This window comes from Vipera ursinii (genome assembly GCF_947247035.1).
Source record: "Vipera ursinii genome assembly, chromosome: 3".
Taxonomy (NCBI): domain Eukaryota; kingdom Metazoa; phylum Chordata; class Lepidosauria; order Squamata; family Viperidae; genus Vipera; species Vipera ursinii.
Genome location: NC_139516.1, coordinates 17,143,260 through 17,161,159, shown reverse-complemented (window position 1 = coordinate 17,161,159; position 17,900 = coordinate 17,143,260).

The following is a 17,900-nucleotide window of genomic DNA, read 5'->3' as shown; positions in this document are numbered from 1 at the left end:
GTTCCATTTACAGATATAGTGGTACCTTGGTACTCAATTGCTTTGAAACTCATAAAATTTGGTATTCAACGCATTTTAACTCAGAAATTTTGTCCCAGTACTAATTTGTCAGCCCCTGCTGCCTTGTAACTCATTACATTATTCCTTATGGGAAAAATTTGCTTGCTACTCATCATTTTTGGTACTCATTGCACCTCCCAGAACCAATTAACTATGAGAGCCAAGGTACTACTCTATGTAGATAGATTTCACACAGTTGCAGAGGCAAGAGGTTGATAATCGGTGAGCTCTTCTTTCAACATTTAGCAATAATGGCCTGGGGAATATGGGACTAACAGGTCAGCAATAAATTAGGCTTACTAAACTCTTCACACACATAACACTTGTCAGAAGTGATGAAACAAGATAGCATATTCAATTCTGGCCTTTCCAAAGTTAACATTTAATTAAATTTAGTTGTAAATTAAAATTTCCACTTTGATTCAGAATTAGATTTATTCAATCTCTGTTCCCTAGCAGCACAATTAAATATTTTTCTTCATAGGAAGAAGCCAGGGATGTGCATTTTGGAAAGGCAGAACTATTAAATGGACACAAAGGTTTGCAACTTTTGACTTTTCTAGATTTCATCACTTGCATTTTAATAACAGCTGAGTATGTGGCCTTGGATGTGTGCTGAGAGTATTACTTCACAGCAAAGTTAAACTTTAGATGTTCTAGAATGGTGCTTTTGTAAATGCAAACAATCACTTTAATCCTCTACCCACAAGCTTTTCTAAAGAAAGGTGCCCAAAGTCATATTTTATAATGCTGCGAGATGCACAATGTTTGAATGACCTTAAAAATGTTTTTGAATTTGAGACAGAGCCATAGATAAGCTAAGTGTTCACTGGTTGTAGGTTGTAATATGGAAATTCCTGACTTAACGACCATTGAATTGTTTGAATTTGCAGCATCCTTGGAAAAACAGACTTAGGATCATCTTCACACTTAACAACTGTCACAGAATCCCTGCAGACAAGAGATCAGATTTCAGGCACTTGATAACTGGCATGTCTTTGTGACAATTGCAGCATTTCAGGTTCATGTAATTACCATTTACAACCTTCACAGGGGGCTTCCAACAAGCAAAGTCAATGGAGAAACTAGAATTGCTTAACAACCACATAATTTGCTTAAGAACTACAGCAAAAAAGATTGCAAAGTTGGACGTGACTTTCTTAATGACCACATTGCTTAGTGATGGAAGTTCCAGCTCCAATTGTGGTCATAAGTCAAGGATTAAGTATGAAGTTGAAAGTATGAACAAGATGTTCCAAAATAAAGGTCAACTTGTGTATAACGAGCTAGAGAGATGCAACTGGTAATAAAGGACCCAATAGATATAGTAACTACTCAGTCTTGAATGATCTCAAAAAGCTAATCAAGTTTTCCCCCATTTAGAAGGTAAGCAATTCTCAGATGACTTGTATCAATATCAAATCATAATCCCATCAAATGCAAAGTATGGTTTTTTCCCCCCAGATGCTAGGGCAAAACATCTAATGACATTCAATAAGAGAGAGAATCGTCTTTGGTTTCTTTGCTCTGACTGTTCTAGGTAATAATAGTAATAGCCAGTAATACATTTGGGAGAAGGGCGGTATAGAAATCAAATTATTAAATTAAATTAAATTAAATCTTTTGCATTTCCAATTAGAAATGCCAAACTGAAAGTCCTTTCTCTGCCTTGACTTATTTTTTTTTTAAAAAAATGTCTTTACTATAGTACTTTTGTTGCAGAATTTATCTTAGGATGATCGTCTCAGTGGTAGATTGGGAGTCAAGTTTATCATTTTCTTGTTGACTGAATATGTGCCATGATACTTGTAAACCTAGACACCAAGCAGGCTTCAGACTATGGTAATGTTTAATACAAGACGATAGTTGTGCTTTCAGGGCTTGTGTGTGTTAGCAGAAAAATATCTGTCAAAATAGAAGTTAACATATCAAAAGGGAAAGACCACTAGATGACAGACACGCTATCCATGCAAAATTGAGGCCTAGCACATTTAACAGTTGCCTGATCTCGGTGTAAGAATAAATTGACTGTTGTTCTAACCAGCAAGTAACATTAGAAACTTAACAAATGGGATTCCTGATTATGTCATTTGAAATAACAACAAAACACTGCACTAATAAGGAAAGTATTTCATTCTATCTTCAACTACCCCGATTCTGTTTTGGCTACAGAAATGTCCATGTTTCACTATAGGAATGAGTGTTCTCCATTCTCATCATTCAGTCAGGATGATGAGCACCTAGTTAAAAAAAAAGATACCACAGGAAGCTGTAAAATTGAAGAAAAGCTGGAATATATTGTATTTGAGTTTTACAGATGTAAGTTTTTGCCTCTGAATTTGCATGTCTATTGACTCAATAGATAATGTGTGGTTCTTTAAAAAAAGCATCATAGGAAACTAGTTGAAATGTTACTTAATGGGTAAAAACAGATCTGGGAGAGATGACTTGTCACTTTTCTACGAATCCCATCAGCCTGAACCAACATAGCCAGGGGTGAGGGATGGCAGTCTCTGGTTTTTCTTTAGTTATTGTTTTTTATTATTATTTTATATTATTACTTGATTTTGTTCTACTCTTGTTGCCGTTAAACCATCTTGCTGCTCAGAAATCTTTCATTAGAATGGCATAGAGGCCCCAGTAATTTAACACACACACACACACACACACACACACACAGAGAGAGAGAGAGAGAGAGAGAGAGAGAGAGAGAGAGAGAGAGAGAGAGAGAGACCTACTTGTATGGATAAAATGATGGCAACTGTAGAATAGTAACATTTGGCAAGCTGGAAGATCCCCAGCCCTGATATTGATTGTTTTAGGTTGTATAGCCCTTTTTAGACTTAGAACTCCTAACTATAAAACAGCGATAATTTTACTAACTTGTTGTAATAGGCTGGTGATGGAAATGACTATTATTGTATATGCACAAAAAGATTTAGGTTTTCAATTATAGAACTACAACTATGGAGTTGGCAATAGGAAAAAAAAGCCCTGTATTTTTTTTAAAAAATATATGCTACAATTTATCCAGTGGTCTTTAGGAGAATAGTTACGTATGAGATCATAGTACATGAAACACATAGTGTTGTCATTTTCAATGGCATTCCAGTTACTTTCTTCTCTAAGCCTTATTCAGAATTTAACATAGAATTAGTGGAACAAATGAGGTGAAATAAGCATATATCTTTGCGCTGACTGGAGGGAGGGCTGCTTAAGGTTATTATTAGAAAATGATAATCAGCTTCATTAATGTACCACTGATCCAAATGGACAAATAAGAGAGAGACAAGGCTTCTTCAAAAACTATTAAAATAAAATACATTATTCATGCGGTGAATTTAATAGTCATCGTTGGAGGGCTCAGATTGGTCATAAAAAATGAGTGTGATTTTTCTCTAGTGGATTAATTATTTAGAGCAACTTACTAAATCATTCTCATTTCCTCTTTCTGTTTTCCTGTAAGCATCCAATATTTGGGCCTCTTGCCGATTGCATACAGCTTGGGTGCTCTTGATCAGTTTACTCCTGATTAGGGAAGCAACTTTTTCTAAAAATTAAATCTTCATACTTTCTAACCTGAGATTCAATTGTGTTGGTTGTCAGAGAACTAACTTCCTTCCTTCCTTCCTTCCTTCCTTCCTTCCTTCCTTCCTTCCTTCCTTCCTTCCTTCCTTCCTTATCATCTCAGCTTTTCAATGGGGGGAAGGGCAGGGAAAGGAACCAAAAGACCATATTTTTATGGAGCAATAAAGCCTGACATAGCTTTATTCTTTTAATTGTTTTTATAGCTAAGTTTCATATTTTACGTTTTATCTATTTTTAAATTAAGGATTGTTTTATTACTGCATAACATTCTTGGCTTTGTCAAAAAGTAAAATAGTCCAATAATAATATCAACTGCATTGATACCCATATTATTATTATTATTATTATTATTATTATTATTATTATTATTATTATTATTATTATTATTGCTATTATTATTATTACTATTATTATTATTATTATTATTATTATTATTATTATTATTATTATTATTATTATTATTTCGGTTTATATACCGCCCTATTCCCAAAGGACTCAGGGCGGTTTACAAGGCAAAATTTAAAAACAATCCAATGAAAAATTAAAATAAAATAAAATTAAGTCTAGCCACAAAAATTAAATCACAATTTAAAAACATTAAACCCCTCAGTCCAGACCAGATAGCTCAAAGAGCCAGGTGTTTAGGTCCCAGCGAAATGAACGAAGGTCGGGGGCAGTCCGGAGTTCTGTTGGCAGTTGATTCCATAGGGCAGGCGCGCCCACAGAGAACGCCCTCCCCCTGTGGATCGCCCATCGGCAATCCTTGACCGGCGGTACCCTGCGGAGGCCCTCCCTGTGGGAGCACACAGGACGATGGGAAATTGACACTGGCAGCAGGTGTTCCCTTAGATAATCCGGGACCATGCCATTTAGGGCTTTATAGGTCATCACCAGCACCTTGAATCTCACCCGGAGGGCAACCGGAAGCCAATGCAGCTCGTGGAGAAGAGGTGTTACATGGGAGTATCGGGAGACTCCCATCACAACTCGCGCGGCTGCATTCTGCACCAGCTGAAGCCTCCGAGTGGTCCTCAGGGGCAGCCCCATGTAGAGAGCATTGCAGTAGTCTAGCCAGGAGGTCACGAGCGCATGGGTGACTGTGCGTAGCGCATCTCGGTCCAGATAGGGCCGTAACTGGCGTACCAGGCGAACCTGGGCAAAAGCCCCCCTGGCCACGGCTCCTATATGATCTTCCAAACTGAGCCGTGAATCGAGGAGGACACCCAAGTTGCGGGCCCTATCAACGGGGGGTACCACCTCACCCCCCATAGTTAACGATGGAAAAGATTGGTTAGTCTGAGATGCCGGTATGCACAGCCACTCAGTCTTGGCAGGATTGAGACAAAGCCTGTTTCTCCCCATCCAAACCCGGACCGCTTCCAGGCAACGGGACATCACGTCGAGGGCATCACTGGGTTGGTTCAGGGTGGAAAGAAAAAGCTGGGTATCATCAGCATACTGATGATACCCCACCCCGAAACCACGAATGAGATCACCCAGCGGCTTCATATAGATGTTGAACAAGAGAGGAGAGAGAACCAACCCCTGAGGAACTCCACAAACGAGAGGCCTCGGGGCGGACCTCTGCCCTCCCGTCAACACTGACTGTGAACGGCCCAGGAGGTAGGAGGAGAACCACTGCAAAACAGTGCCTCCCACTCCCAACCCCCTGAGACATCGCAGTAGGATACCATGGTCGATGGTATCAAAAGCCGCTGAGAGGTCTAATAGGACTAGGACAGAGGAACAACCCCTGTCCCGAGCCCGGCAGAGATTATTCACCAGCTCAACCAATGCCGTCTCCGTGCTGTACCCGGTCCTGAAGCCTGATTGGTATGGGTCCAGATAATCAGTTTCCTCTAGGAACAGAGGGAGCTGAAGTGCCACCACGCTCTCAACCACCTTCGCAAGAAAGTGAAAGTTGGAGACCGGACGATAGTTGTTCAAAATAGCTGGGTCCAGGGTAGGCTTCTTCTTACTTATTAACGTAAGTCTCATATTAATTATCTCTTTCATTATTCAGATCACTAGTTTGAACAATTTGCTCCAGTGGGTTTCATGGTCACCAAAGCTAGCATCATTCATTCTGCAAACAGGGACATCCCAGTATGACTGACTGTCAATAAGGGCCAGATAGTAGTTGCAACACTTCTATTGAAGCTTCGCCTCTTATTTTAGGTCACCATGCCTTGACTTTTTTGAGGGGTGTCAGCCGGAGGACAGCTCTCAAAAAAGTCAAGGCATGGTGACCTAAAATAAGAGGGGCTGACACCCCATATGCAAAAAGATGCATAAATTTGCCAAGATCCTTTCAAAAATGGCAGTTTGGAAATAGCAAGATTTCATTCTAAACAGAATTTCAAGAATTACAGGCAAAAAATTAAATTAAAATCTAATCAAAATCAACATTTGAAATGATAAAATATTGATCTTCAGCTCTAACAGGAAAGCATTCTAATGTCTGTAACTGCTTCATTTTTGGAAAGGATGGAGTGAAAAGAATAAGGATGATTGAGATTTGAAGTCTTTTAGCATGACAATAAATCTATGAAATATTCCCCTTGCACCTCCTCTAAGGCAAAGCTACCACTCAACTTTCAAAGTCTCATTGGCAATAAGAGGTAAGATACATGACACATGTAGTTTCCTTCAGCTGTGTAAAAAAATGTTCTGAGGAAAAGGACTTGAAAACTGGCATGATCTCTGGTTCATACAGGGTTCATTTTACTACACTAATGGCAATTTTTGTTTGGGGTAAAGAGTTTATCACAGTGCAATAATATTCTGAATTTCAGAGAGAAGGATATTCCCCTTCTCATCCATTGAGTTCTCAATGATACAATTCAAGTCTGTCCTTTCATTGAAGATCTTTTCTGATATAGTTCCTCAATAGCTACTACTACTACTAATAATAATAGAGTTGGAAGGGACCTTGGAGGTCTTCTAGTCTAACCCCCTGCTCAGACAGGAAACACTATACCATTTCAGACAAATGGCTGGCCAGTCTCTTCTTAAAAACTTCCACTGTTGGAGCATTCACCATTTCTGGAGGCAGGTTGTTCCACTGGTTAATTGTTCTAACTGTCAGGAAGTTTCTCCTTAGTTCTAGGTTGCTTCTCTCCTTGATTGGTTTCCATCCATTGCTTCTTGTCTTGCCTTCAGATGCTTTGGAGAATAGCTTGACTCCCTCTTCTTTGTGGCAGCCCCTGAGATATTGGAACACCGCTATCATGTCCCCCCTAGTCCTTCTTTTCATTAAACTAGACATATCCAATTCCAGCAACCGTTCCTTGTATGTTTTAGCTTCCAGTCCCCTAATCACTACTAATCCCTTCTACCTTCACACAGGCCATCCATCTATTCTCTCACCACTCCATCTATTCTCTACCAGCTACTTTCCCCTGTGGACCCCATTCTCATCCAGGTCCAGTAGAAGCAAAGAGCACCTCCCACCAGTGGTGGGAATCAGTTGGTTTGCACCACTTCAGCAGAACCAGTAGCTAATTTTTTGTTGCCCAGGCCCAGAATGGACTTCCGGAAGTGGCATCCACACAGGGAACCAGTTGTTCACATATTTGAATCCCACCGGTGCCTCCCACCCAAATTTCACTCCATGCTGAAAGTGGTACATTTTTGCCCTCAGTTTCTCCTTCACAAATGCTTATCTAAGCACTTCTTCTCTTACCTCTCTTTTCTAAAACCAACCAATCAGCAGCAATTCCCCTTTCCATCTCTGGCTTTCCCATATACCAGTTACTCCATCTTGTCCAACCTCCAGGTCCGCCAGTAAGATCCTGGCTGTTTTTCCTAACATTGTTTTAAGACTCCACTTTCTTATCTACAGGATGGAATTGTAATGTATGATCAGAACTTCAATCAGAACTGACCTCCTAGAGGATAAAAAAGGGTGCATAAAGTTTCATTTATTAATTGAGGTCTAGCTTGATTATATAAAAAAATCAATCTTTAGTGTTGTTTCTTTCACTGACTTTTATTCAATGCTATCAGAGCTGAGATGGATTTTTTTTAAAAAAAAACAAACCCTCCACCCCATCCTATTTCAGTTTATTAATTGACTTTTGAATTAACTGACTAAAGCTTTAGTTAATTAATCTTCTGATTAACTCATACAGTTCTCCCAGTTCAAATATATTAGTGTACAGTTATTCCAGAGATTAAACTTGATTTAAGTCATCTGTTATTGTAGCAACCTGTCTAATTCTCTAATGCATATAAATAAAAGTCATTCAAATAGAGGTCTCTAGTAATCTAAATTGGCAGTTACTCATCTGCAGTTTAGATTTATCAACTGTATTAGTGATTACATTTTAGTTAACATTCATATTTATAATCCTCCTATTTTTAACCACTTAAAGAAATACAGGATACATTAAGAAAAGCGTACACTTTCACAAGCCTATTGTATTGGTTTGCATCCACCAAGCTCTTCACTTCACCAGAAATACTATTGGGTGTATTGAAAGTGGCATCAAGATCCCTGGAATTTTTTGAAAGCTTGGCATAGCCAACTGTAGAAATAAATTTCAACAAATGAAAGCCATCCCCCATTATGTCCTAATGTGCAACTCATGCATTAAGAAAACAACTACTGTAAGTGCTGATATTGTAGAGGAATGCATACATAATCTTGAAAAAAAGTATGCAGTAAAAATTAATGCAAAATAAGAAAAAAAGTCAGTCCTGGGAAAGGAGAAAATGTCAGAAAGAAACTCAAAACAACCCCATTTTGACACTGTTGTTAGGAAAAGGCTTTTGGGATCCTGTGGTAATCTTTCCCCTCTTATTCTAGCAGGAACAAAGATTCCAGGAGAAATTCGAATCGTAGACCTCTTCCTTAAAGGGAAGCGTGAAGTAGCTTGAATCTCTTTTAGAATGTCATATGACAGTATAATCAGTCATTTTTTTTTTGTGGGTCACTGACCCAGGCTTAATATGACAGTATGAGGAAGCTAGCTGGCTCTATGATCAGCACAGCATTCTATTCAAATATTTTCTGATGGAGACAGAAAATGAAATGATTGCATGTCAAACAAGGACGGAAAAGCCACATTATTCACTGTGGTAAATGGGACAAGTTAAACTTTTAGACATTCACTCCAATAAAGTATACAAGGTTAAAAATAACTCCAGACAGGGGAACAAATTGAACAAAGAATATGATTATATCTAATTTCCATGGACTTTGTATCATCTTACACTCATAGCCGTGTTACCGGTTTAATAGAATAATAACTATGTTGATCTAAACATTTATTTCTGCCATTCTAAGAAATAAACCTGAGCTTGGTTTAGTGTTGTGGTTAAGGCAACAAGCTAGAAACTGGGATATTGTGAGTTTCAGTCCCACTTTAGGTACAAAGCCAGTTGGGTAACCTTGGACTAGTCCTTCTTTCTCACCTCTAGGAAGCGGGCAAGGGCAAACCACTTCTGAAATCTTGCTAGCAAAGTTCAGGGATTAGTCCAGGCAGTCACCAAAAGTTAACATTGACTCAAAGACAAAAAGGGAAAAAAAGAAAAGAAACAAACAAAGGCAGGAGTAAAATAGGGCCTGGAGAGGTTCAGAGTTGCACACCTAATCATAATAGTAAAGTTGGAAGGGACCTTGGAGGTCATCTAGTCCAACCCCCTGCTCAGGCAGGAAACCCTATACCATTTCAGACAAATGGTTGTCCAATCTCTTCTTAAAAACTTCCAGTGCTGGAGCATTTACAGCTTCTGGAGGCAGGTTGTTCCACTGGTTAATTGTTCTAACTGTCAGGAAGTTTCTCCTTAGTTCTAGGTTGCTTTTAGAATCTCTCAGGATGCATCCATTAGGTTAGAAAGTTTCAGCTTTAGTCTGGCAAGATTCTATCTATTAGGTGTAAGCAAACAACAGAATTCAGTTGGATTTCGCCGTGTCATCTTTGGTCTTTGGCCTGACAGGTTGTTCAGTCAAACTCAAGAAGCAGAGTTGGGGCTAGTTTTCTGCGCAGTGACTTGGCCCCTAGGTTTCAGAGTTAAGACTCATGGTTTATGTATTACAATTTATGGTTTTCAGGTTTAATTTTGATAAAAAATATTTATCTGTTTTTAGCCAAAACTAGTGGTTTGTTAAATTGCAGACCACTCAGAGTCAGTCTGATTGGAATAGTTTTTAAGGCCAGATGTAAATAAACATACTGTTTTCCTTCTGGGTCTGGGGCCTGTTCTAAACCAAGAACAGACTAAGGAGATATCTTTCCAGAAATTGTAACTTAAGCGTTCAAGATACAAACTACCTACTGAGAACCTAAAGTTGACCTGAGAGAACTGTTGGGGCATTTTTTCCCCTAATTTTGTTTTCTTTTTAGGTCTGGATACTCCTACAAAGCTTTTCCTTGGTGTCCTTGAGTTGTGTGGACTTCAACTGCCAGATTTCTCAATAGTTGAAGCCCACATATTTGAAAGACACCAAGTTCCCTTTATTTTTTTTGAGCAGTATATATATAATATAAAATCTCCCTGTGCAATACAGAATGAATTTCTTCTATCCGTAGAAGAGAATACATGAGGCTCAGGACTGAACTGTGCTCTCTGAGCTTTGTTGTTTTCTTGCAGAGGTTTCATTACTGACCATGTCACATCATCAGTGCAAGTGAATGTGGGGTTTGCACTGTGTTCATATACAGTAGTTTACCCTGCCAGTTTTGGTAGGGAATGCGGTTTTCTCCTTGGCAGTTTGTTGAATAGGCTATTGTGTTCCGCTTCAAGCAGGATACAATATGCTAATGCCTTATGCCCCAATGCTCTATCAAGGAGACAAACAATCAAACTGACAAACAATTAAACAGAAAACAATACCCTAATCAACGAACTACCAAGGAGAAAACCACACACCCATAGCAGAAAAGCAGTCCCTGTGGATTTTACTCTGCTAGTCGTTGCTGACTATAGGGGCCACTGCTCATCTCCATTTCAAGGCCATTGAATCAGCGCTGTCTCAAGACATTTCTGCAGTCATTTGGCCAGCATGATGTCATGGAGTGCTGTTACCTTCCCACTGTATGGGTACCTATTTATGTACTCACATTTGCATGTTTTCGAACTGCTAGATGGGCAGGAGCTGGGCAAGGATGGGAGCTCACCCCATCATGTGACCTCTTGAACATGGATTGCTGGGTTATCAGCCGACAAGCCCACCATCTTAACTACTGAGCCACCATGCTGCCCCTCCCTGGCAGAAAAAGCTTCTATATATAAACAGGGAGCAAACCTCACCCTCACTAACACCTGATGAAGTTACCTAGTCAGGTTAATGAAACATTGGCAAATAAATAACCAACCTCAGAGTCTCACCATGAACTGATAGAGCAAAATGGACAAAACCAACAAATTCAGAGTTCTTGGGTATGGATAGAAGGGAACTGACTTTTCTTGGCTGCCCCATCCATGTTTCGTCGTAAAATACATGGAAAAATCCCATCAGAGGAAAATTCCACCTAGGGTTAGGGTTAGGTCACCATGAACTGATAGAGCAAAATGGATAACACCAACAAATTCAGAGTTCTTGGATATGGATAGGAGGGAACTGACTTTTCTTGGCTGCCCCATCCATATTTCCTCATAAAATACATGGGAAAATCCCATTGGAGGAAAATTCCACTTAGGGTTAGGGTTAGGTCACCATGAACTCATAGAGCAAAATGAACATTGCAAACAAATTTGGAGTCCTTGGGTATGGTTAGTGGCCACTGAATTTTCTAGCCTGCCCTATATGTTTCCTGGTAAAATACATGGAAAAATCCCATTGGAGGAAAATTCCACTTAGGGTTAGGGTTAGATCAACAAGAACTCACAGAGCAAAATGGACATTGCCAACAAATTCGGGGTGCTTGGGTATGGTTAGTGTTAGGCATATGGTGTTAGCCTACAATGTTGGGTTGAAAATATATTAACCATGATGCTATGTCTTTAAGATGCTAATTGGCCAATGGGTGTGTAAGTGTTCTCATGGCCATAAGAGGAAGCTAGGAACGTAGCTTCTCTCTCTCTCTCTGAATTCACTGATCTCTACTATTACTGTTTTTGCTCTGCTGTTAGTTTACTACTGTTGTAACCTGAACTGTGTATTGACCTCTGGACCGGTAAGAAGACTTTGTAGTTTTGGATTACTCTTTGGACTGTTGCTATTGTTTATGACCTGGACTGTTTATTTTTGACTGTGCATTTTTGTTTTTACACCACCTCAAAAGTAAAATACTTTTTGCTTTTAGAACTCAGTGTATTTCTGTGTGTGACTTTTTTACTACTCTCAGTACCCTTCCTTGTCTGTGCAACTCTTTGGTAGCACAAGGAGACCTCTGTACAAACAAATTCCTTAACACTGGTTATGGGCCTAGGCCTGTACTGAGAGTTAGTACACACAGTATTCCTAGCTGAGTTTGTGTTAGTTATTTGGTGTAAAATGGCACAAGAACTGTTGTCAGGCATCTCCTGGATAACCCGGTTGGATGGGACAAACTATGTTTCCTGGTCCACAAAATGCTGCTTGCTTTTGCGCAAGGAAGGACTATGGACTGTTGTAAATAACCCACCAGATACTACTGCTTGGGATCCAGATGATGAAGAGGATGCAAAGAAGTTAGACAACTTTAAACGTAGCAATGAGAAAGCACTTTGCATTATTGGACTAACACTGAATGACCAGCAGCTTGTCCATATTCGTGGTGAGGAGTCTGCTGCTAGGTGTTGGGATGTTTTGCGAAGGCTTTATGTTCGTGACAGTGTGGGTGCACATATACACCTTACACGTAAGCTGTTTAGGGCTCGTCTGCAGAAGAATGGAGATATGCTGACCCATTTAAATTACATGAAGGCAGCTTTTCAAGAGCTTCATGAAAAGGAGCTGATTTTTTCAGAGGTGCATCAGGTCTACATTATTCTGTCATCTTTGGATGAGAGTTATGATGGGTATGTTTCTTCTTTGGAAGTCCTGACCAGAGAGGAACTGACATTAACTAACATTACTGGGAAACTGCTGGAAGAGTCCAGAAGGAGGTGTGACAGAGACCAGCTGAGAGAGACACAGCCACGAGAGGAGCAGCCATTTACCACTGCTTACAATGTCAAGAAATGTTATTCTTGTGGGGCTAGAGGGCATATAGCCAAATTCTGTAGAAAGGGTAGAAAACAGAATGTAAATAGCGGTGGGAAGGCTAAAAAGGGCATTGGTTTGGCTATTTCTGGTGAACCAACATCCAGAAACAATGAATTGTGGGTTGTTGATAGTGGGGCTTCACAATGCATTACTAAAGTGAAAAAGAGGTTTGTTACTATGAAAAACAGCAACCAATATGTTTCACTAGCCAACGGTTGGAAGATGAAGGCCTCTGGTGAAGGTAATTCCTATTGTCCATGCATTGATGATCAGTTACCTATGTTATATATACCTAAACTAAGATTCAACCTGTTATCTGTAAGGGAATTGGTTAAAGTTGGGTTTGTGGTAACATTCAGAGGGGAGCAATGCACTATTGAGAGGAATGGAACTTGTGTAACTGCTAATTTGAAAAATGGTTTATTCGTTCTCACAAGTAACCAGGTTAGTACAGTAAAAGCTAACTCAATATGTGAGAACAAGAAGCCACATGATGAATGTATACATTTATTGCATAGGCGGTTAGGGCATGTAAACTTTAACTCACTACGTAAAACAGTTGAGTTAGTAGAGGGAATTAAACTGAAGCCATGTAGTAAGTATTTGAATTGCAATGCCTGTAATCAGGAAAATAGCAAGGCAACTCCTGCAAACAGGATAAACAGCTTCAAAACAACTGTACCTTTGGAAGTTGTGTTTGCTGACTTAATTGGACCCATGAAACCAAGTTTAGGAGGATCATGTTATATTTTAAGTATCCTTGACCACTACTCTCGATATGGTTTTTGTTATCTGCTTAAGTCAAAGGCAGACACTTTCCAACAATTTGCAAACTGGCTGAAGTTTGTGGAGAGAAAAACAAAGAGAAAGGTTCAGTGCATAATTACTGATAATGGTACTGAATTTACAAATAAGCGTTTTGTTGATATGCTACAATCAGCTGGCATTGAGCATAAACGTTTAGCGCCTTATAGGCCTCAACATAATGCATTTGTTGAGAGACGTGGGCAAACATTACAAGCCATGATGAGAACCATGTTAAGAGATTCAGGCTTAACAGATAGACTGTGGGGGGAGGCAGCAAAATGTGCAAACCATGTTCTGAATATAGTTGTTAATACTTCTACTGGTAAAATACCATATACAATATGGCATGGTAGAAGACCAAACCTTGATTACCTGCACACGTTTGGCACCCCAGCTTGGGTCCACATTCCTGCACAACTCAGGAGTAAAGGCCAACATAGGGCTAGGCAATTATACTTCGTAGGTTACGAAGCTAACCACAGAACCTATCGTTTTTGGGAACGAGGCACAACTAATGTATATAACAGTGCGAATGCAAAATTCCTTGAGCATGTTGGTTGGGATAGGTTAGAGCAAGTAACTGTTAATACTGATCCTCTAGTGTTTGAGGACTCCTCTGATAATGTAACTAGTAATGATAATACATCTCCTGTAAATATAAAAGATGAAGAGGAGATAGGGGAGATTAAAGATGAATCAGAGGAAGGAAAGGAGACTGAAATTCAAAGCCCTGTAATTCCTTGGCGTTCAACGCGCATCAGACGTCCACCTGATCACTATGAAGCTAGTATATGTCAAGTTAGTGTAGAGCCTTCTAACTATGATGAGATCAGGATGTATCCTGAAAAGGAACAAGCATCATGGAAAGCTGCAATGAACAGGGAGTTGAAGTCTTTGCAGGATCTTAAAGTTTATGTGAAAGCAAAACTGCCACCTGGTGAGCAAGCTATAGTTTGTAAATGGATATATAAGATAAAGAAGGGTGTAGATGGAACTATAACCCATAAGGCACGTTTGGTTGCACAAGGTTTTGCCCAAACTACTGAGGATTATGACGAAGTGTTTGCACCCAGTCTAAGGGCAACTACTTTAAGAGCAGCTTTAGTATGGGCGGCTAAAAACCAATATATGGTTACTCATGTAGATGTTGAAACTGCATATTTACATACTCCATTGCAACATACTATTTATTTAAGAATACCACCAGGATTGACCAGTGATAGAGACCATGATTGTTGGGAATTAAAGAAAAGCCTCTATGGATTGAAACAATCAGGCTATGAATGGAACAAATATTTAGTTAATGAGTTAAGTGCATTAGGTTTTGTAGCCAGTAATGCTGATCCTTGTTTGTTTAGAAGAGAACACAACGGAGCATTATCTTTTCTTTTATTATTCACAGATGATATTGCAATAATAACAAAAACTGAGTTAGAAGCACAAACTATCATTTCAAGATTGGAAAATAAATTCACAATTAGAAATCTTGGGAAAATTAGCCACTATTTGGGGTTAGATATTGTGAAAAAGAATAGGGGTTTTAAGATTTCACAAGCCAGTAAGATATCTCAGTTATTAAAGAGATACAACATGGAAATGTGTAAACCAGCAAAAACTCCGATGGCTATGGATTTTAAGGACACTAATGTTGAGAGTCCTGTATTTGATAAGACTATGTACCAATCTTTGATAGGAAGTCTTATGTATCTGAGTAAATGGACTAGGCCTGATATTTCTTACTGTGTAAATCAATTAGCTAGGTACAACAATAATCCAACTGTTAGACATTGGCAATCAGCTAAACGAGTATTAAGGTATTTGAAGCAGACTATTCACTACTCGTTATATTTAGAGCCAAATCGTGAGTTAATCCTCACAGCATATGCAGATGCGAGTTTTGCCTCTGATACAAACACTCGTAAATCTACTTCAGGGTTGGCTATAATGTTGGGTGATTCTTTGATTGGATGGAAGTCTATTAGACAAAAACACATAAGCTTATCTACAATGGAAGCTGAATTTTCATGTTTATCAGTGTTATGTACAGAACTGCTAGTGTACAAACAATTATTGTTAGATATGGGTTTAAATGTAAATGATCCATTTATTGTGTATGAGGACAATCAAGCTGCGATAAAGATGGCTAATAATGCTGCAGTAAGAACAAGATCTAAACATACTGTTCTTCGTTATTTAAATGTCAGACAATGTGTCAAAGATAAATTAATACAGCTAGAGTATTGTTCATCTGATGTAAATATTGCAGACCATTTTACGAAGGTACAAAGTGCTGTGAAACACAATGCTAATTGTGAAAGAATGTGCATAAGATTGTAAGAGTTATATATTATTCTACCCAAAGGGGAGAATGTTAGGCATATGGTGTTAGCCTACAATGTTGGGTTGAAAATATATTAACCATGATGCTATGTCTTTAAGATGCTAATTGGCCAATGGGTGTGTAAGTGTTCTCATGGCCATAAGAGGAAGCTAGGAACGTAGCTTCTCTCTCTCTCTCTGAATTCACTGATCTTTACTATTACTGTTTTTGCTCTGCTGTTAGTTTACTACTGTTGTAACCTGAACTGTGTATTGACCTCTGGACCGGTAAGAAGACTTTGTAGTTTTGGATTACTCTTTGGACTGTTGCTATTGTTTATGACCTGGACTGTTTATTTTTGACTGTGCATTTTTGTTTTTACACCACCTCAAAAGTAAAATACTTTTTGCTTTTAGAACTCAGTGTATTTCTGTGTGTGACTTTTTTACTACTCTCAGTACCCTTCCTTGTCTGTGCAACTCTTTGGTAGCACAAGGAGACCTCTGCACAATAAATTCCCTAACAGTTAGGAAGGCACTGACTTTTCTTCCCTGCCCTATGTATGTTTTCTGGTAAAATAGATGGGAAAATCCCACTTAGGGTTAGGGTTAGGTCATCATGAACTCATAGAGCAAAATGGACATTGCCAACAAATTTGGAGTACCTGGGTATGGTTAGGAGGAAACTGACTTTTCTTGGCTGCCCAATCCATGTTTCCTGGTAAAATACATGGGAAAATCCCATTGGAGGAAAATTCCACTTAGGGTTAGGTCACCATGAACTCATAGAGCAAAATGGACATTGCCAACAAATTTGGAGTACTTGGGTATGGTTAGGAGGCCACTGACTTTTCTAGCCTGCCCTATCTATATTTCTTGGTAAAATACATGGGAAAATCCCATTGGAGGAATATTCCACTTAGGGTTAGGGTCAGGTCAAAGCTCAGAGTGAATTTCTGCTTTTAGTGTGTGCTACTGAAGGGTTCAGTAAGTTTCAGTGCAGCCCATGTGCCTTTTTTCCTTCAAGGCTGTTGAAAGGTTTGGTTTGATCCACAGTGGCATCTCCATCCTAAGGATTTGAATCCCTTGATATTGGATCAAATATGTTTGTTGGAATGGTTGGAATTCTCTAACATTTCTGAGAGAGGGCTGGAGAAAAAAAAATATCTGAGAGGGTTTCTAAGCTGTCATTTTTCAAATAAATTACAAAATGTGGGGCTTTCCAGCATTTTAATTTTATATGACAGAATAGCCGCCTTGTTATAATAGCAATTTCCAGTGTTATATACTGAAAATAAATAGTAATCATTCTCCTGGTTCCCATTTAAACACAACCATGGATAAATGAGAAACATGTCAGAGGAAACATAAATAAATTAACTCTGGCAGCTCAGCTGCAGCAAAACACATTTTTGATTCAAAAGTATGCCAATTGTTATTCATGCTTCTAGGCTGCCACTGGATATTGTGACTGCTCTAACATTTGTGACTGTGGAGTAATCAATAGCATTAGGGGTTTAACAGGAATGAAATACTACAGCACAAAGTGCTATGACACGGAAGAGGAACACTAGTTGATTTCACATTACCTCCTTAGGGCTCCACAATTACATTCTGACAGCAGATGGTGGGTGTTGGCAAATATAACTTATCACTGTTGGATTTTTTTGGTAATCTCCTATCCTAACAGGTGCAGCTCTACGTGGCTTTTCAAGTTCAATCAAGAAGAGATAGGTAGTGCCACTGAAAGGTAATGATGCAATGTGACATCTGAACCCAAACCAATAAAGTTGTTATTGTGTTTCTCAATCTTGGCAAGTTTAAGAGAAGGAGACTTCATGACTGCCCTGGGATTTCTGGGAGCTGAAGTCCACCTCTCCTAAACTTGCTAAGGTTGAGAAACACTGGGTTAAACACAGTTTGGGTTATTTAACAATTTGGCATGTTCATTTCCTAGAATGAGATTTATAGGGACTACAAAATGAGTTGT